The sequence below is a fragment of the Taudactylus pleione genome, unplaced genomic scaffold (genome assembly GCF_031769625.1).
Source record: "Taudactylus pleione unplaced genomic scaffold, aTauple2 ptg000145l, whole genome shotgun sequence".
Classification (NCBI taxonomy): Eukaryota; Metazoa; Chordata; class Amphibia; order Anura; family Myobatrachidae; genus Taudactylus; species Taudactylus pleione.
The window spans coordinates 5,758,400-5,779,877 of NW_028284547.1; the positions used below are offsets into that span (position 1 = coordinate 5,758,400).

At 38.8% G+C, this 21,478-nt stretch overlaps 1 pseudogene; it reads left to right on the top strand.

Annotated features, from left to right (window-relative positions):
• The window catches only part of LOC148522656 (uncharacterized), a 200,635-nt pseudogene that overhangs the window by 32,380 nt on the left and 146,777 nt on the right, over positions 1-21,478 (top strand).

The following is a 21,478-nucleotide window of genomic DNA, read 5'->3' on the forward strand; positions in this document are numbered from 1 at the left end:
CTAGGAAAATTGTAGTCCACCAATTTTCTAGTGATCTGCACATTCACAGTAAACCCTAAGCACAGACTATTGCCCAGATTCTACTACTGGAGTCAGTCAACAGTTGACCACTGGGGAGAGAGGAGTGTGCCCCAGTCAGGGAATACACATGGGCCCATCCTCACTTATTATGCCCTTGCAAGGCACTGCCACCTGGATTTCACTTTATATATACTAACCCAATGCATAGAGTTTTATGTAATATACTTAGATTAATAAGCCAATTAGATACCTCTTAATATATACTAATCTGATGCACAGAGTAATATGTAAGATACTATGATGGAGATGCCACTTAGATACCTATTTATATATAATAACTTGCTGCACAGGGTAATATGTGAGATACTATGATGGAGCTGCCACCTAGATACCCCTTTATATATACCAACCTGATGCACAGAGTAATATGTAAGATACTATGATGGAGCTGTCACTTAGATACCCCTTTATATATACTAACCTGATGCACAGAGTAATATGTAAGATACTATGATGGAGATGCCACTTAGATACCTATTTATATATAATAACTTGCTGCACAGAGTAATATGTAACATACTATGATGGAGCTGCCACCTAGATACCCCTTTATATATACCAACCTGATGCACAGAGTAATATGTAAGATACTATGATGGAGCTGTCACCTAGATACCCCTTTATATATACTAACCTGATGCACAGAGTAATATGTAAGATACTATGATGGAGCTGCCACCTAGATACCCCTTTATATATACTAACCAGATGCACAGAGTAATATGAAAAATACTATGATGGAGCTTCCACCTAGATACCCCTTTATATATACTAACCGGATGCACAGAGTAATATGAAATATACTATGATGGAGCTGCCACCTAGATACCCCTTTATATATACTAACCTGATGCACAGAGTAATATGTAAGATACTATGATGGAGCTGCCACCTAGATATCCCTTTATATATACTAACTTGATGCACAGAGTAATATCAGATACACAAAAAAAGGGAAAAAGGAAGGCTAGTTGCTGAGGCACTTAGTTGCCCCAGCAAGTAGCATTCCTTTTTCATGTTTTTTGTGTATCTGATTGTGCATTTAGGCTATGGGAGCACCACCACCGCTTTAAAATAATTAGTTATATTACCACAATTTACCATTTTCAAATTGGTTGATTACAATAATTTTGATAGATACTGTGTGGAATTCCCCTTTCTCCAAGTGCACAGAGTAATATGTAAGATACTATGATGGAGCCATCACCTAGATACCCCTTTATATATACTAACCTGATGTACAGAATAATATTTAAGATAGCATAATGAAAATGTCATATATAAAACCATTTATTTATACTAACCTAATACAGGAACATCTTAATAAGTCACTTTGTACCCAATGCTTCTATGGGCCTTTGAGCAGGGATGTGCTGGGTTGGGGATCTTCTATTTTGAGAGATTTGCTGCTTGCTTTATCTATAGGACAGCTGGCTAAGAGGCAGGTAGAGAAATCTACTTCCCTTTCACTCTGATTGTGATCTTCAATCAGATTTGGCATGCAGCATTCCCTATAGGCTTCTCAGCCTGCAACCACAGAGCCAGATTAAGGTAGAAGTAGTGGGGGCATGTTCCTTTGCCCCATCCCTCTTTCAAGGGTACTTTAATTACAGTTACAGTGCAGATCAGGAGCTGCATTGCATGCTAGAGAAGATGGAGATCGAGTCTATAATCCTCAGTTTACATACTTTTTTGATGTTTAAAGATTACTTTTGTTGAAAATACCCATACATTGAAATATTAAAATTGAATAACTGTTTTCATTTTAATACCTATGAATGTGAGGGTAGGGAAACAGTGCAATGCTTTTCCCTGGGCCTACAATGTTGTTATTTTGTCCCTCTATATAAGATACTATAATGGAGCTACAACCTAGATCACATTTATATTTACTAAAGAAATAGGAATGTGTGCTCACCTATGAGATATATATATATATATATATATATATATATATATGTCCATAAGCATGCACTTATGACATGGTGCAATATTCAGGGTGCTCTATAACTGTCACATCTTGTGGTGTGACTAAATCATAACCATAGAATAAAAGGAGGACTCACTTTAGAAAAAAATCCACATTGATTTAATGTTCAATGAACAAACTACATTATACTGGTCATGTGCGGTACTTATCTAAATGCTGCCAATCCACAAATGTCACCATAATATGGTCCAGTATGGTCAGTGTTTCAGTCACAGATCATTATCAAGACCCCTCAGGAGGGATGAATCTAGGGGTCTGTGTGCCCCTTGCAAAATAATGGACTAGCACCCCCCTCCCTCCATATTTTCGGAATAATTACATTCTGTCTCCCCAGCCATCCCCCTTCAATCTCCACAGCCTTTCCCCCTTCTCTCTCCCCAGCCACCCCCCTTCATTCTCCACATCCTTTCCCCCTTCTCTCTCCCCAGCCATCCCCCTTCATTCTCCACAGCCTTTCGCCCTTCTCTCTCCCCAGCCTTCCCCCTTCATTCTCCACAGCCTTTCCTGCTTCTCTCTCCCCAGCCATCCCCCTTCATTCTTCACAGCCTTTCCCTCTTCTCTCTCCCCAGCCATCCCCCATCATTCTTCACAGCCTTTCCCTCTTCTTTCTCCCCAGCCATTAGCATTCCCCTTTCTATGGCCCCAGCATTCTCTTTTCTGTGTCCCCTGCCAGCGCCTTCTGTGTCCCCAGGCATCCCCCTTCATTCTTCACAGCCATTCCCCCTTCTCTCTCCCCAGCCATCTCTTTTCTGTGTCCACAGGTATCCCCCTTCTATTCCTCCCCCAACATCCAGCCCCCGCAGCCCACACAGATTCTTACCATATCTTCCTGCTGTGGTGTGGCTGTAGTAGGACCCTCAGTGAGAGCAGTAATGCAGCTAATGTGATGTCATGACATCACATGTGCCTTGTGTAAAAAAACCTTTATTTATCAGCTGCTCATACCAGGCAGCCATCGACAATCACAAGTGGCTACAGTGCCCTAAACATCTGCCCGGGTAGGAGCTATGGGCATGCCTGGGTGCTGGGACTCCAGTTCCGACAGTCCCGGCCTAATTGTACCCCTTGTCTACAGGTGGCACCACTGTTTGGCACTGCCCTCGGCCGGCATCCCTGGTGCCTGCCATCCTGGCCAATGGGTAGATACAACCCTGCCCCTCAGCACGAGATGCATCCACCAACATCATAGCATGATACAAATAAACACTCACCCAATGCCAGAATATATGGACATCTTCTAACTAGAAATCACCTGCACCCGCTCACACTGGTCACAAGATACAGCAGCTGCACTCCCTCCTATGTGCTGATCACCGATCACACAGAGTAGTTCCTCTCCCTGTAACGCACAACCCGGCTCAGCTGGGAACAACACTTCCTCATTCCAAACCCCAGGGCACGTCACACATACTTTCTATCCTTTCAAGCAGCTACTGCACATGCCCTATTTATTCTAGTATAAGGGCACTACCTTTAATGGCATTTTAGAGAGGAACTCAGAAACTAAAGGTGCAGACTTCCTTGTGCTAAAACATGCTAAATACGCAGGATTATGTCAATTCAGTGTCTCCACATGTTCTGACATCAAATGATTTACATCACTAACAAGCACTACCTATTCTGCTGTCTATTCACCCAATATTACTATATCTACTACCAGATTTACTAAAGATGCAAAAACATGAAATAATTAAAAAATATAAAATAGTTTGGAACAAATAATAAAAAAAAAATATATACATATCTTTAATAAAATGTATATGTACCACCACATATATATTTATAGGAAGCATTTAAAGTTACAGTACTCATTCAGTCCTTTTGGAGCCACAGTACACAATCTGTAGATCCATTTTGACTCTCACTGTTGCAACAATTTTTTCCTATCCCCTCCTCTAATCAGGATTGGAATGTGGTCTTGGAGTATTCAAACATCTCCTTGTTTTATTTTTTTTAACTATAAATATATGGTTTTACTATGGAATAAATATCCTGCAAACCCCACGTGTCCCCATCACCCTCCAAATCAATAAATGTGCCTTATGGAATCCACACTCTATCATAACTTATCTTTATTTTACATCTGAACGTCTCTTTACAAGAACAACTTTCACCAATTTATACATTTACCTGAGACTGCTGGTTCACACCTTAACCATACAGTAACAACCATGGCTTTCCACAGACACCTACAATAACAACCATGGCTTTCCACAGACACCTTCAATAACAACCATGGCTTTCCACAGACACCTACAGTAACAACCATGGCTTTCCACAGACACCTACAGTAACAACCATGGCTTTCCACAGACACCTACAGTAACAACCATGGCTTTCCACAGACACCTCAAAAACTGTCTCGTAAAGTAGAATGTCAGAGGTGTAACTCTTACTCCATCTTGCTTGCTCACATAATGTAAATCCACCCATCTGTCATCCTAACCCTCTGTCCCATGCTCATTTTCTACCCCAACTATGTCACCCCTGTCTGTCTGCCCTTACCCTTTAGAATGAAAGCTCTCACGAGCAGGGCCCTCTTCCCTCATGTGCTTTTCCTTGCTTTACTTATATTGCTATCTACTATATACTGCTTATAACAGCACCTAACCCTTGACTTTTGCCATCCTGCTACTGTTACAGCAATGTTAATATATCATGTACTTGTCCTGCGATGTCTTATACTGTATGTCAGTGTTTTCGTGTTCTGTTCAACTGTTTATGTACTGTTTATGTACTGTGTCTGTACTTTGTTTTTGTACTTGTTAGGCGCTGTGGAACCCTTGTGGCACAATATAAATAAAGGATAATATATATATATATATATATATATATATACAGAGAGAGAGCATTCACCTTAGAAAAAAATCCAAAATTGATATAGTGTTCAATGGTCAAAGGGTCTCATTCAGACCCACTTGCGAGTGCAGGACACTCGCAAGCGGGTCGATGGTACCCAAATGCGCATGCGCACGATGGAGGGAGCTCCATCTTGTGCAAGCGCGAGACCCAGATAGTTACAGTCAAGCTGTCACTCCGGGTCTTGCACCAAAGGGGGCATGCTGTCTATGGTGAGGATGGTTACCACCCACAGCTTATGCGAGCGTCCAAAAGGCCGCTCCAAATTTAACTAGGATGGCCCTGATTCAGAGCGAGCGCTCTAGGCAGAGCATCCGGCTCTGAATCAGGGCCAAAGTACATTATACTGGTCATGTGCGATACTTGTCTAAAAACAGCTAGTCTGTATATGTCACCATAATATATATTTATATTTAATTCATATGATTCCACAGTATTAATTAAGACTATTTAAATGTGTATAGATAGATTAGATAGATAGATAGATAGATAGATAGATAGATAGATAGATAGATAGATAGATAGATAGATAGATAGATAACACACATGATCCCACAGATTGACAAAAAATAAATAGATATATATTACACTGTGTCTGACAGTGCTGATAGATACATTATACACAAATAATTCAACATTACTAATAGATAATGTGTAGCTATGTTACACTGTTTGTCTAACTCAGTGGTTCTCAAACTCGGTCCTCATGACCCCACACAGTTCACGTTTTGCAGGTCACTCAGCATGTGCACAGGTGTAATCATTACTCACAGACACATTTTAAAAGTTCCACCGGTGGAACTAATTATTTCTCTTGATTCAGTGTGGAGACATGGTAAACATGCACTGTTTGGGGTCCTGAGGACCGAGTTTGAGAACCTGTGGTCTAACTTTTAGTAATTTTTCAGCAAATGGTTTGTAACATTATGGGACAACCAAATTATTCCTGCTGCTACATTCCTGGCTAACACAATTTAGGTGACAGACTGTAAGTTCCCAATAGTATATTTAAATTTTTATGAACTTACATTAATTTTCATAATACTTCATGAATATCTAAGTACACTTTAACGCATAAAAAATATGGAATATTATAATATAGAATGTAGTATCTGAATATATTAGAGAAGTATTTTAAACACAATATTATTTAATAGATAATGCATAATATAGAATATAAAGATTAGAGTAGTATATACTATTAGACATAATTGTACTGTTATACTATCTATTTAACCATTGTTAACGTAGAACTTTTCAAATAATAATAACCAGACAATATCTCAAATATAATATCTTCAAATACTTGTGTATTTATCAAAATAAACTTATAGAATGTATAATATAATTACCTTACTCTGGGGATTTTTTCTGCTGTCTCCCTCTTACTTCTTCATCCATCCAGCTCTCCAACCAGCAACTTTACCAGCAACCATTAGAACTGCTCTCAGTAGCCTGATACATCCTATTTATAGTCATTCCTCCCCCATCTCTCTCCATAGTTCCCAGGATGACCAGAAGGAGTTCTTACACTGAGATGTAACATGTAAATTAAGGTCTCATAACATTAGTAATTTAAATGCAACACAGCAGCTACTCATGCCTAGCTCCTTGTCTTGTAAATGATGTGTAAATAATCGTAAAGTTACTTATTACAATGGGAAATGCGGATTACAGTTTAGCAGGGGTAACACCTTGTATTCTTTTTAGATCATAGCAGCCTCTGGCATCCTGTTATATCACCACAGGGACCTTTTGTTTAGGAATCACCTATTGTCTGGGCAGAGTTTCACCAGTAGGACCTGTTCTGCATATCAGCAGGAACTTCACATATGTGTCCTTACAAAGAGAAAGAGAAAACAGCAAACTCAAAATAATGTCCAAACAATATCTCATTCGATGAAAAAATTCCTTAGGTCAACATTATGTCTCACCTAGGGATAGAAAAAACATACACATAAAGGTATCTTTTTTCTCAGGGGGGTCTTTTTGCTTGTAGAACCCGCTTATAGTAGTCTATCCGTATCTCAGAGTTCACATCAATAGGTAGAATAACCTCAGAGACAACCATAAGAAAAGGATCTCCCATTGTGTCAAACAGTAAGAGCAATTTTAATGCTGACAAGCACAGATGCCTGATTATATGATTATATGCCTGATTCAGAGATTATATGCCTGATTCAGAGATGGACATTAAGGCAAATTTGCTAGCATCAGGTATCTTTTTTGCCAAAATTGCTTATAAATCTTAAATCTGATGTGACTAGGAAGTGTGTGGCTGCTATTAGAATTATAGTGATTATATGCCTGATACAGAGATGGACACTAAGGCAAATTGTGTGATTGTTTGTGATTGTGCATATTAAATCACAATGCATGTTTGCAGCTTACAATGCGATTGTGGACACATATATGAAGCCATCACAGGGTGAGTGACAGGTTTTCAGAATTTTATATAAATAACAATAAAAAAGCTTTACACTAAATATTGCAAAGCTGACAGTTCATGTACAAGGACTGATCAATAAGATGAAAATGTAACAACATATGTATCTAATAAAAATTCCAGTCTAAATTATCAGCAAAATATCAGGAAACAATTAGTATAAGCTGATATAACGGTATAACGGGTTCAAAAGTTCCCCACATAGCCTCACATGGAAAGGTGGTGGGAAAACAAGATCATTAAAATTGTTTCCAGATGGACATGCAGAAGATTGTCTCTGTGGTTTAAAAATTGTTTTTCAGATGGTGCTGTGGTTGGTCTTTAATTGTTGGAAAACCAAACAAGTCATAATAGGTCAGGAGTTTTTGATCACATACAGCATTAAACACCATACAGTGCTATTAAGACTAACCAGAAGAGTGAGAGTGGCGCTTGTCAATTAACAACTGTTAGAGGAGGGTGTTAAGCTCTTTAAACAAAATAAACTGTAAATAAAGTGAAAAGCAGCACTAGTGGGTATTCAAAAGTGTATCAACAATATATATGTGTATATGGCTTGGCTAAAATCAAACATATACATTTATTGATAAAACATAATAATACAAGACCTCTCAGTCATCTACTGAGAGAACATTTATAAAAGGTAATGCTCATTAATAAGTGTAAACCTTGTTAGGTAAGCAGCAATGTACAAATAAAATAAAATGCTGCCCCCAAAAACCTGTAAGATTCACTGGTTCCAAGAGAGAAATTGGATTGAAATATTTACTGAAAGTCCTGGTTTAATATCCAGTAAGTAGAGGAAATTAAATTTATCCAATGAGAGGTTACCAATTAGGTAGCAGTTAGCAGGGCATCCTCACAATGTTCATAGTATGCAGGAATAGGAGGAATCCGCAGGTATCTCTACTTGTACAACTGGTCCAGTTGATATAAAAATAGTCCAGTGTGTGGCTCTACAGGTGGGCCTCTATAGATTGAATAGTCCAGTATGCAATAAGCTCAGTGTGTTTCCATGTGGAAATAACCCAAACCTTCTTTAGGAGCAATTGTATACATATATATATATATATATATATATATATATATATATATATATATATATTATATTATCTTAGAGCCAGCCCTATATTTAAACGAGCACTGGACTCAACCTAGCTGGGGTTTAATGCCAAAGTCAGTGAACCATTTCACTTATTCAACCCAGCCAAAGCATAAACACCCCAAGCTAGTCAGCCCAAGCCAGGGATCTCAGGGGAGGTGGGCTCCACCCAAAACAGGTGTTCCCCCTCTCCTGAGCATCCCAGGCTTAGGCTGAAGCCCAGGGCTCTTCTCTGCACCCCTGACCAGTGGGTGCAGGGGTAATAGTGTGAAAAATAGATTGATACTATTGTTTTTTAAAGTGGAACTGCATGTGCCAGTATGCTTCCCTTTTAGCACTTGTGGAACAGCAGGTTGCAGACACCTGTACCACCACTGTAAAAACAATTAAACACTATTACAGTACTCACACACCATTGAAAGTAAAATTTTATTACATACAATTCGCTGCTGAATCAGGTCCTAAGTGGTGCAACATTTAACATTTTTTTTTAAACTAATACTATTACTATTTACACAAATTGAAACACATTATTAAATTGAAATGGAAACATCAATATTGTTTACATTTAATACCAGCAGTACTGTCTGTTATTCTTTCTTTTGAATAGGTTTTGAATGCAGCCCTGAGAAAACCTTTTGTGTCATTGAGGAGTGATTTATTGTGTATAACCAGATACTGAAATAAATATTGACAGATTCTGAAAGGTTATCTGAGATATAATCCCCCCCAGATATAACTGGTCTACTAGAGGGTGGGTGAGACTTTGTGGACTTTAGGAAGTAAATAAATAACTGGAATATTGACATTTTCATTAAAGATACATTTTGTTTCTTTTTCTGTAATTGTTCTTTTCTTAACATTTTTCTCAACAAATTTTTATTTCACTGAAGATGGGTTTTGATCTGCCAGTAAGGAACGTATATTTCTTTGAATATTTAGATTATGAACATTATCATGTTTATTTTTTTGTGTAGACCAGAACCCTTGACTTAATGACTGATAAAAATGGCATACCAAATGAGCAAATACTATTTAATAATATAAGATAGTTTGATAAGGGAAACTCATATGTTGCCCTGCCCCAAAACTTCTATTATTATGTATTATCTGGTTTAGCCTTTGTTGTGTGGTGATGACAATGGGGGGAATTCAATTCAGTCCAATGTAGAATACCTGCTGGAGAGAGTTCCTGCAGCTATTCAATACGACGCGGTGTTTGGGTGGGCAAAGGATTTCTTCTTGCATCCCCCTGGGGATACCAGGAGAAATTCGACAAAAGTGCCAGGCAGGCAGCTGTTTGCCAGCTTAGTGCAGTGCTAACAGCCATGTGCCTGGCACTTTAGTTGCAGAATGCCAGTTACCACACCTTACCTCCCAGGTTAAGTCATGAGTGCCAGTATTCTCTGACATACCTACTTCCCAACAAGGCACACAGTGCATTGAATTGAATAGCTGAAGGAGCTCCCTCCCGCAGCTATTCATCATTGCACTGAAATGAAATCCCCCATTGTTATTTTCCTACACAAACAGGCATTCTCCTATATGAATAGTAAACAATTCCTCAAGACACTGTTTGCTTAAAAAGGATCAGGGGTAAATTTACTAAAGTGAGAGTTTTTAGAAGTGAGTTTTAAAAGTGATGAAGCCCATAACAACCAATCAGATTCTTTTTAACATATAACTAGTACCTTCTAGAAGATAATAGCTAGGATCTGATTGGTTGCTATGGGCAACATAACTTTTAAAACTCACTTCTATAAACTCTCACTTTAGTAAATTTACTCCTCAGTTTCTTCAGGGGTTCCCCACTGCAGAAAAAGTACCACATGGACACAATCACTGGGGATGCAATAAGGGTTGCAAAAAAAGAACATGGGCACCTAAGTAACAAAAACTTGTTTGAAGGGACCCCTTACAACACTCAACTGTTGGCAGGAGTGCTAAAATGTACCTCAAATATTTTTCACACTATCATAGTCCTTAAAATGTTTAGGGGGCCTATGTGCCCCCAGCCATTCCCTTTAAATGTTCATTTTCAAAAAACTGTGTGCGTATTAGTGTGCACATAGAGTTCTTTACAGTCATATTAAGTTTTACCTTCTTCATGTCATTCCCTTATTTGTGTTTCCAATGTGTGTTTTAGTACCAATATAAAAATATAGCTAGGATTTTAAACAGTCTTCAAGTGGTGACTTTTTTTAATTTGCTCTAGGCAGCACTTAGCTCAGTGGTAAGGCATCATCATAGAGTTGCTAAAAATGGTAGGGTGTGGCAGGGAAGATAAGTTTCACCACTTCAGTAGGAAAAATTTCAGCCATGTTTATATTAGTGATGTTTGGTTTTCTTAAAGAAAGTAACACACCCAAACTTTTGGGATCTGAGTCATATCGAGTCCCAGCTAGGATCACTTTTAGAGTTCTGAGTAGAACCGAGTCAAGGTTAGGGTCTACTATAAGTTTAGTACTCTGGTCTGAAAAACAAATCTGAGGTTTTGGATTGCATTTAAATAGGTCAAAAGTGCATGATTGTAGCTGTTTTATAACTTTTGAAAAACACCTAAAAAGAAAAAAGTAAAACTTTTGAGGGTGGTTAGAGAAACAAAACAATGAGGGTCTGCGAAAATCTCTATTTTATATGCACGGCACATTGTGCCGTTTATACATATTTAACAAGGAATTCAGAAAAAATTCCCTCCTCAGTTTTTCATGGCGGTTCATATTAAAAACCACCCAGAAGAGGACCACACTGGTTGTATATACACATCCAAGGGAAGGAATTCCAATTTGCTGGGAGAGGAGGATTTTTATAATAAAAAATCTAATTTTTAAATCCCATAGACATTGTTTTCTGTGTGGGACGAGAACTGAGGAAGAAGGCTGTACATGTGCATTGATATCTTTGTATCTTCGGCTCTATGGAACTCACTTCCCCATACAGTTCAAGAACCTCCACTCTAGAGTCCTTCATAAAAGACTCATAACTTTCCTGTTCACCCAAGCATTTCAATATTGTCCCTTGTTAATCTTGTTTTGTATTTTATGCTGTAAAGGCAAATGTAAAGCACTTTGAGTCCTATTAGGAGAAATGTGCTATACTATATACTATATAAATAATAATAATATTATTATTATTATTATTATTATTATGTGCGACATCAGATTAGGAAAAAAATAAATAAGGATCACTTAAGATGGCCAAGCTATTTGGGGAAGGACAATTGTTTTAGTCCTATTGTTTTCCTTTGGAGGACAGGAGACAAGAAAAAGTCATCATTACATGGCCACCAACGTACCTCTCCTAATTCAGGCTTATAAAATGTAGAATGTACAAAATTATTTAACATTTTTGAACTTATTTAGTTCTACAAACAAAATCAGAATTACATTCATCTAGATCAGTCTTTATTCAGCATTTGTTATGGGTACAACTACTAGAAACATAAATGATTATAACAGATATTAATTAAACACAATCCTTAAGTATACATGCAGAACAAGTCTGTCTGCGTTAGATCACTATTTACTATGGGCCTGATTACCAGTAGTTCACAGACCCAATGGTTTGCATGCCACTCTGTTAATGAGAGACCTGTCCATGTGCTTGATGTATGTTTGCAGGTCTCCCTCTATATGTTCACTCACAGTTACCCAAGTCTTATGGGTATAGGGGTTGAGGCAACTGGGACCATTCAGCAAAATGGTGGTGTATTTTCTAAAAGAGAGGTGGTCCTAGAGTGGAAATGTCCCCACTTGTCAGACTTGATCTGACTGTAAAATGTAAAAACAGTTTTTACATTCATATCAATTAAGGGGGGAACCCTTCACTAGTTTTTACTGCTTATCATGGCTATGCTTGTTCGCATTTCTTGAACAATCCTATTGCAAAAGAGGCAATGCGGCATTTGTGTGTTCATTTTGCATATATTTAGCTGCGATAAGTATGAATGAAAAAGGGAAAATCTGCATGTACCCCAAAACAGGCAAACATATACAGGATAACATGATAAAAATGTATTAGTGGCCCTAATAAAGATATATGGGGTTCTTAAAAAGGTCAAATGGCTGTTATATGCAAGTTTCTAAAACAGTTAAATAATGATTGAAATCAAGTATTTTTTACCTAAATAAATGTTTTTGCTTTTAAATTGTGGGTTAACAATAATGTCTATAAGTATATGTATCATTTAAAAACACTTTTAATACACCTTAGAATAATGCATCTAACACCCACCTGCAATCTTAAAAACACCAGTCCCATTCATATATAACCCCATATTGCTGTCCTACATCAATAAACCCATTTTCCTGCACTTTGTACTTTTTCATACTAAATATAAGATGTAATTATTGGTAAATTAAGATATATTTTTTCCTAATTAGTTATTAAGATGGTGTCCCAGTGGTTCAGAACCAATTCCTAATATTTTTAGCCATAAAAACAGATCTTGCACAACTGAATGAAGTGGCAAAAACCATTGTGACTATACACTATGGAGAATTCATACCCGCGAAAACCATGGATAGAAGGTTTGCAAAAAAAGTACAAATTTCCATGATAAGCCATTTTTAATGGAAAAGTGGCTTATCATGGCTAATTAAATTGCCCCTACATGGGTTCTCTCTTGTGTGAATCCTCAAGTGTCTAACAAGGTTTTGCTTATTGGTAAAACATTGCTACATTTAGAACATGTAAATGGTTTCACTCCTGTGTGAATCCTTTAATGTGTAGCAAGATATGACGTATGGGAAAAATGTTGGTTGCATAAAGTATATTTAAATGCATTCTCTCCTGCGTGATTCATTTGATGTCTAACAAGTTCTTGTTTCTCAGTAAAACACTTGCAGCATTCAGAACATTTAAATATATTTTCATCTCTATGAATCCTCTGATGTCTTACAAGACTTGAACTTTGGGAAAAACATTGGCTACATTAAGTACATTTAAATGGTTTCACTCCTGTGTGACTCCTCTGATGTATGGTTAGATGTGTTTACATCTAAAGTGTTTCTCATCTGTGTGACTCCTTTGATGTATAACAAGATATGTCATACGGGAAAAACACTTGCTGCATTCAGAACATGTAAATGGTTTTTCTCCTGTGTGAATCATGTGATGTAAGCAGGGCTGCCATCAGAAATTGCGGTGCCCAGTACTGACAAATTGGTAGGGCCCCCCAGCGGTGGACGGAGCTGTGGTAGAGCAGGATATCAATTGTTGTGTACACCAGTTTAATTATTCTCAAAGTTTGGGCTGTGGGGGCAGTTGTTAGGGAAGGCTGGTTGGACTAGGGGGGAAAAAGGGCAGGGAAGGCCGGCTGGACTGGGCGAGGGGCAGGGCAGATAGGCTTGCTGCAATGGGGCAGGGAAGACAAAGTGGCTGGAATGGGGGGAGGTCACAGAATGACTGGCTGGACTGGGGTAGGGCAGGTACGACTGGACTAGGGAGATGCAGGGAAGGCAGACTGGCTGGACTAGGGAGATGCAGGGTAGGCTGGCTGGACTGGGGGAGATGCAGGGAAGGCAGACTGGCTGGACTAGGGGGATGCAGGGAAGGCTGGTTGGACTAGGGGGCAGGGCAGGGAACGCAGACTGGCTGAACTAGGGGAGGGGCAGGGAAGGCAGACTGGCTGGACTAGGGGAGGGGCAGGGAAGGCTGGTTGGACTAGGGGGGTACAGGGAAGGCTGGGTGGACCAGGGGGCAGGGCAGGGAATGCAGACTGGCTGGACTAGGAGGGCTCAGGGAAGGCTGGCTGGATTGTAGCATTGAAGACAGACTGGCTGGACTAGAGGGGTCGTAGAAAGGCTGGCTGGACTGTGTCAGGGCAGGGAAAATAGGCTGGCTGTACTAGTGGGACACAGGGAAGGCTGGCTGGACTGGGTGGGTGCAGTAAAAAGGGAAGGCAGGCTGCCTGGATGGACTGGGGGGGCAGGAAATACTGGCTGGACAGGGCAAAGTTAGATTACCTTGTTTCTCTGTAATGATTACAGGCTCCGGTGCCACCGGCATTTCCTGTGAGAAAAGGAGAAGAGGAGGCACTATGAGGGAGACAGAGCATCAACGCCTCAGAAATATGGAGCAGTATGGAGCTGGCTGTGAGCCAATCATGATATATTTTTAAATACACAAACAGTCATTTGCTACTATTTTTTTGTGTTAATTTTTGATAGAATGCAAAATCCCCATTTCCAATCAGATGTGCAGCACAGAGACCTTTACCCTCCTGCAGCAGATACCAATACTTATATAGTACAAAGACTATTAATGTTACTACTATGATAATTGTATAATCCTCACACTGTGACCTCAGAATGTGCAGATTATACATTACTCTGCCCCTGCACTGACCATAGATGGGTAACACATGCTACCGATCCTGTCACACCGGCTGTGGGCTGATGCACCAGGATGCCACCATTATCTCTGCACACACCATGGGAATGGGGATAATGTGACCATCTCACAGTCACTTTCCTCAATGTGATGTGTGCAGAGAAATAAGGGTTTATTGTCTCTTGAGATACCAACGTTAATAAAGAATAAAAAATTTCTATGTCAAAGAAATGGGCAGGTTTGGTGGTGAGATGAGGGTAGATTAGAAAAGGTAAGTAAAAGTTATTGTAAAGGAAGATTTCTAAATAATTTAGAGCATGAAATGAATATGCACAAATTTTGCAGTGTAGGTGTCAGTGAATTAGTCTAAGCATATAAGTACAATATATAAATGGAACAAGATAATAAGTAATATGTTAGATACTACAAATGAGCTGTAAACTATATTCACCTTTATGTTGTATAAACTGATGCACAGAGTAAAATGAAAGTGGTTTATATATTGTAAGAGCAGGGTTTTTGGTCCACATGGGACACTGGGCCTGATTCAGAGCCGGACGCTATCTGTGGACGATCGTTCCAAAGAAGGGGCCAGCTATTTAAATTGAGCGCTCGCTCTTTGCGGTTTGTTGATTCCTCTATGTCTGAGCGAGCGAACAAATAATGTGCTTGCTATTTTGTAAAGACGCCCCTTTGCCGTTCTCATCACACGTCATATCCGGTATTTATTAGATTAATCAGATACATCAAAAGGCATCTGAACTGCTCACAGTGTTTGTGGTAGCTTTTTTGTACTGCTATCACTGCGAGCAGTTCAGGCTTAAAGACAACCAAGTGACGTGGTCGATGATGCTCCTTTACTAATTATGCACTCCCATTAAACGCCCTTTTAACCATTTGGCACGCCTGCGTTCAGATCTCCACTCCCCCATTTTCAAGCACCTTCCCCTGTTACCACCCACAAACAGTACATTCTGTCAATCAAATTAGCAGCCCCTTGCTGTTTTGCGAGCGCACAATTAACAATAACAGGTTTGCGCATGCGCATTACGACCCATACGCATGCGCAGTTGTGCAAACATCGCTCAGTGCAAACGAGCAGGTTGGGGATCTTCTAATTGGAGATTTTTGTTACTTGCTCCATCAATAGGACAGCTGGCTAAGAGGCAGGTAGTGAAAAATGTTTCCGGTTAACTCTGATTGTAAATTACAATAAGAATGACCAGTCAGCATTATCTATAAACTTCTTAGCCTGAAACCACAGAGCCAGATAAGGTTAAGGAAGGTGGGGGCATGTCTTTTTGCCCTACCACTCTTGTTGGGGCTTGAAACTTTATTAATAGCTGCAGTGCAGAACAGGAACTGCATTGCATTCTAGAGAAGAGGGAGGTAGAGTCCATAATCCTCACTTTACATCATTTTTTTTATTTTTAAAGATTGATTTTTGCAAAATACCAATAAATCTGAATAATTAAATTGAATAACTTTTTAAATGTTAATTCCTTTGAATGAATGGGAGTTAGGACCCTAATGCATTGCTTTTCCCATGGCTGCCAATGTTGTTAAGATATCCCTGTATATAAAATACTATAATGGAGCTACCAACCAGATACCTCTTTATATTTACTAAAAACGTAGGAATGAGTGCTCTTACCTATCTCATACAGCTTATCATATAAATATATAAGATATGATTTTTATTTATACGAGGGTTGTCCAAAAAGTGATGCCTAAATGCTCATAACTCTAAAATAATATGCAACATTTATTTGAACCTTTGTCAGTTTGTAGTTTGATATGTCTGCTACCTAACATATTCAGAATAACATTCCCACATGAATGAAATCATAATAATATTATTCTATACAAATTACATACAAATAACCAATAACCTGTTTTCTTTAAAGCTTTAAGAGATTACCCTCTCATATGCTGTTCTTATATTTCCCTTATTAGTCAATGTGAATGGCCATGCTTGTTGGCACACATATTAGTAGAGTAGTATGCATTTAAGTAGTAAAATCCAGGTTTATAGGGAATTCCTAAAATTAGTCTCTTCTCATCCAATGGGCTTTAGTAGTGATATGCACCAGCCTGTAGAGTTATTCCTTATTATCCTTGGTGCAATGTTAGCAATTGTGCCTGAATATAAATACAATAGGCAGGAGTCTGTGGTGTCTGAAGGCCAGAATTATAATGCTTAGCCGGTGCTGAATGTTAGTATAGCTAATTCTCTCAATACAAAAAACCATTGTGTTGTCACATAGCTCTCATACTACTCTGAGGTATTGGTGGCTTGAAGTAATGTGGTAGCACTTTACTTCCCATATAGTCATTAATCTAATGCACTCAGTACAACAAACAGTACAACCTATACGCTTCAATGCGATGTTAGTCTATGGACTGCTGAACTGCTGTCCGGTACTCATGCGGTATGTAAAGATAATATTACTGCAATAAAGAGACCTGTCAGTAGGACTCAGTTTAGACTCATCTCTGTCTCCTTCTGTTTCTTCACAGGCACATCGGTGCTGAGTAGACTCCTCCTTGGGGCTGGGCCTCAGAGCCTCTGGTTGGCTGACTTTCAAGTTTCTCCTCCACAAAGTCGAGTTATAGGCAGCACTCACTCTCCAGTTCCTCCCTCTAATATCTAGCAGTGTTCACCTCAGCATCCCTCCTATCAATCACTGGTTTCCAGCTCTCAAACACCATGGCACGCCATCCTCTATTCAGGTACGCAGCAGTTTAAGAGCCCCCTTGAATAACTGTTTTTCTGCCAGCTCCAACTGTCACTTCACAAACTGTCAATGGCACCCTTCAGTGCCAGGGATACTGCAATAGTTCATCGTCCTCCCAATAAATGATCCCACTATCACCACTGTAATCAATAAACCCCTGCATATACATTCAATTACACTACAGTGGCACACTATACATATTTATAAATATATATATAAACTATATACATACTATTTACATGTTTAAAGCTGCTTATTTTAATATTGCAAGGGATTACATTGTTGTACCTACATTGGACTCGTTATCCTGCCTTCACATTTTTGCAGCTTTGGAGGACACCTTACAACTTGTGCTTCTGCCTGTTACCATCATATGCTGGATGCCAGAGGATCTCCCATGCATTAACCATTAACCGCCATTGGTAAGGTTCTGCTGCTAATTATTACTCTTGGGAATGGAGACAGCACTAAAACCAACATTTAATCATTTTATGAGTAGATTTAAGTGGACTATTTGACTTGCTACCATCATAATCATAATATCTTTTAAGCATTATTTTACACCACCTTTGGCACTATCTTGTGTTATGTTTTATGATAGAGTATTGATTTTATAACTTTAACCACTTAACTGACATGGTCAAGTTGGGATGCGAACTCAACCAGCAGTACTTTAGCTGACAAGATGTGACCAAAACATACGGCTGTGTTTTTAACCACTTAACTGAAAACTGCTCCAAAATTGTCTGTTTTGTTATGAGTGAATTAGGTGAGGAACATCTATTTTAACTTTTCCAAAATGGTTTAATAAAAACTGGAAGGTCCCTCTAAGAGCAACAGCTGCCAGAGTATTCTCTTCCTGCAGCTGCCCTCATGTTTATCTGTCTGGATGAAATTTTATGTCCAGAGCAGATAAAGAACTGCCTGGTGTGGTCAGGAAATTACAACCATGTCAAGCAAGTGGTTAAAGAGGACATTTGTTCTATACATGTGCAGAACGGATCTCTTCTGACTCCCCAGACTTTCCTGCTGACCCGGCAATTTCTGACCAGTTTTGCTGGAAAAATTTTCATTTAAGTGGTTAATAAATGAGTATTTGTTTATTTTGAAACCATCCATCCTCCATATTTTTAGACATGTGCATTATTCTTTAGCAGTGGTATCTTATATGTTTTGCATTTTTTATTGTTATTCTTGGGACTGACAATGCCTTCTACCAGCAGCTTCACAAGAGCACATTAGAATTGTTTATGTGATATTGTCAGTTTTCCCTGCAAGTTCTTGCGATGAATGATATCATCAATGATCAGCAGGAGCGCGCATCACTGGTCATTGACGGCATACAGACGGAATGATATTGCAGATGATGAATGATAACAATATCATTATTATTCAAATTGTCCACAATATTGTCTAGTGTATACACACCTTTAGATAGCGTATTTAAGGCTGAATGAATGCCTGCAGCTGTTATTAATTAGGTAGATATAAGGATGTCTAATATTGAGATTACTGTGTGATTTTGAAACACAATGCATGCTGAAATACACAAATCCCAATACCTGTCAGGATCCAGGTGATGGCAACCCATAGGTAAGTAGCAGGGTTAGTTAGAGGGTTAGGGGTTAGGGTTCAGCACTAGGGGGAAGGGTTAGCAACAATAGGCTGGAGTTATAGGTTTAAGGTACAGGGTTATGGAGGTGATGTTTAGGGACTAGGGATAGATTATGTTTAAGCACTGGGGAGGGGTAGGGGTAATGGGAGTGTTAGGGTACCTACTGACAGGTGACAATATAGCAGGTGGAAAAAGAAATGTTCAATTAGGAAATATACTGATGACAACACCCTGTGTTCCTTTGCCCAATCAAGAGTCTTCTTATGTATCTCCGATAGTAGTGTTTACTTTGCAGCAATTCTACAATAAAGACCTGATTTAGGTCTATTCTGAACAGAAATTGGTGAGATGCTGCTAGAACTCAGTTTACCATTACTTTGGCCCCTAGTCTGAGTTGCTATTAATAGGTGATTACTGAGGGCAGTGACTATAATAAATGTATATTATGTCATTCATCCTTATGGGAGCCTGTTACATCATAGCACTGTATAGTGTTTGCACCTGCACTTAGTGAAACATTCAAAGTTGTTGCAATTTCCCATATTGTATGACCTTAAATTCTTAAAATAATGATGGACTGTGCTATATTTGGGCTGATTTGAGCTTTTCTTCACAGATTATGAATTATGCATCAAGGGAATATGGTTTTGCACCAATACACTCTAATAGCACTAGTGATTGGCCTTAGGCATTAACAAGCAAAAAATTATGATAAACTCATTGTGAATTAATATCTACCACATTATATATTTCTAAGAATCTGAAATTAAGTCTTTGTATCACATGGTCTTTAAAATTATGATAATAATATATTTTTCACCACCTCCAGCTCTTACTTACATTTTAAAAGAAAACTACTTCTTGGGGGGAATTTGAAAAATAAATTACATTCAAATTATTTTGTTAAAAATAAATTCACACATAGGGCTTTATTCAGAGGCGGCCGTGCGGTCGCCTCTGAATGTGCACGAGGCAGCCAGCTCCTTCGTGCACATGCGTGAGACCTGCTATGACCGACAGTGCCGGTCATAGCGGGTCTTTTTAAAAAAGGGGGCGAGCTGTTGATGTTGATTGACAGCTCGCCCCATTTGGAAGGCGGGCCGGGGGGGTGGCAGCCCAAATGGAGGCCATGGAAACGCCTGCCGTTTGGGGGAGGCCCCACTGACATCACTAGTGATGTTAGTGGAGAGCTTCCGGCTCTGACAGAGCCAGAAGCTCTCCGGGGCTTACGACAAGTGAGACCCTACCCTAGGGTCTCGCTGTAAGCCCCGATGATCGCGATGGTCAATGACCATCACGATCATCACCCTAGTGGTCATTAGAGCTGTGGGTGTCAACCCACAGCCTAACGACCGAAACAGAGGTGGCCGGTCAGGATGCAAGTGGCCGCCCAGTTTCTGAGCAACCGCTTTCATCCTCCGACTGCCTCTAAATGAGGGCCATAGTCTCTAACTGCACTATTTATATATGTCTAAGAAACTCATTAAGCTTTTGTATTACAAGGTCTTTAAGATCATGAGAAACATAATTATTATCACCTGTAACTTTTAATGAAGTTCTAAATAAAAACTACTTTTTGGGGAGAGTTTAAAAAATAAAATAAATTAAATTCTCTTTCTAAAAATAAATTCACACATGGTCATAAACTACACTATTTATATATGTCTAAGAAACTCATTAGCCTTTATATCACAATGTCTTTAAGATCATTTTTTTTCCGATTTTAAACATGCGACATTTACTATAAAAATACACATATTGTATGATCTTAAATTCTTAAAATAATGATGGACTGTCCTATTTCTGGGCTGATTTAAACTGTTATTGACATATTATGACTCTATTATACCCTGTGATAGCACCAGTGATTGGTCTTAGGCAATAGCAAGCAAAAATGATGATGAAAAAAATGGATTATAATTGTCCTTTTGAAAATGAATTCAGTCATGGTAATCAAATATGCTAATTATATATGACTAAAAAACTCAAATGAAGCCTTTGTACCACAATATCTAACATTATGAGAAATATAATTCAATTTAAACAAACATTGGGATTTACTATACATATGTCTATTGATGTTATTATGTACATAATCATTGTGATGTTCTGGTTAATATGTAGAACAGGTATTTCAGCTGAAACTCCGCATAGAAAATAGGTGACTCCTAAATAAAAGGTCCCTGTGGTGACATAACAGGATGCCCGAGGCTGCGGTAATCTAATTAGAATTGAAGGTATTCCCTCTAAAAAGTGTAATAAGAATATTCTATTGTAGTAAGTGACTTTAGGAATATGTACACCTCATTTACAA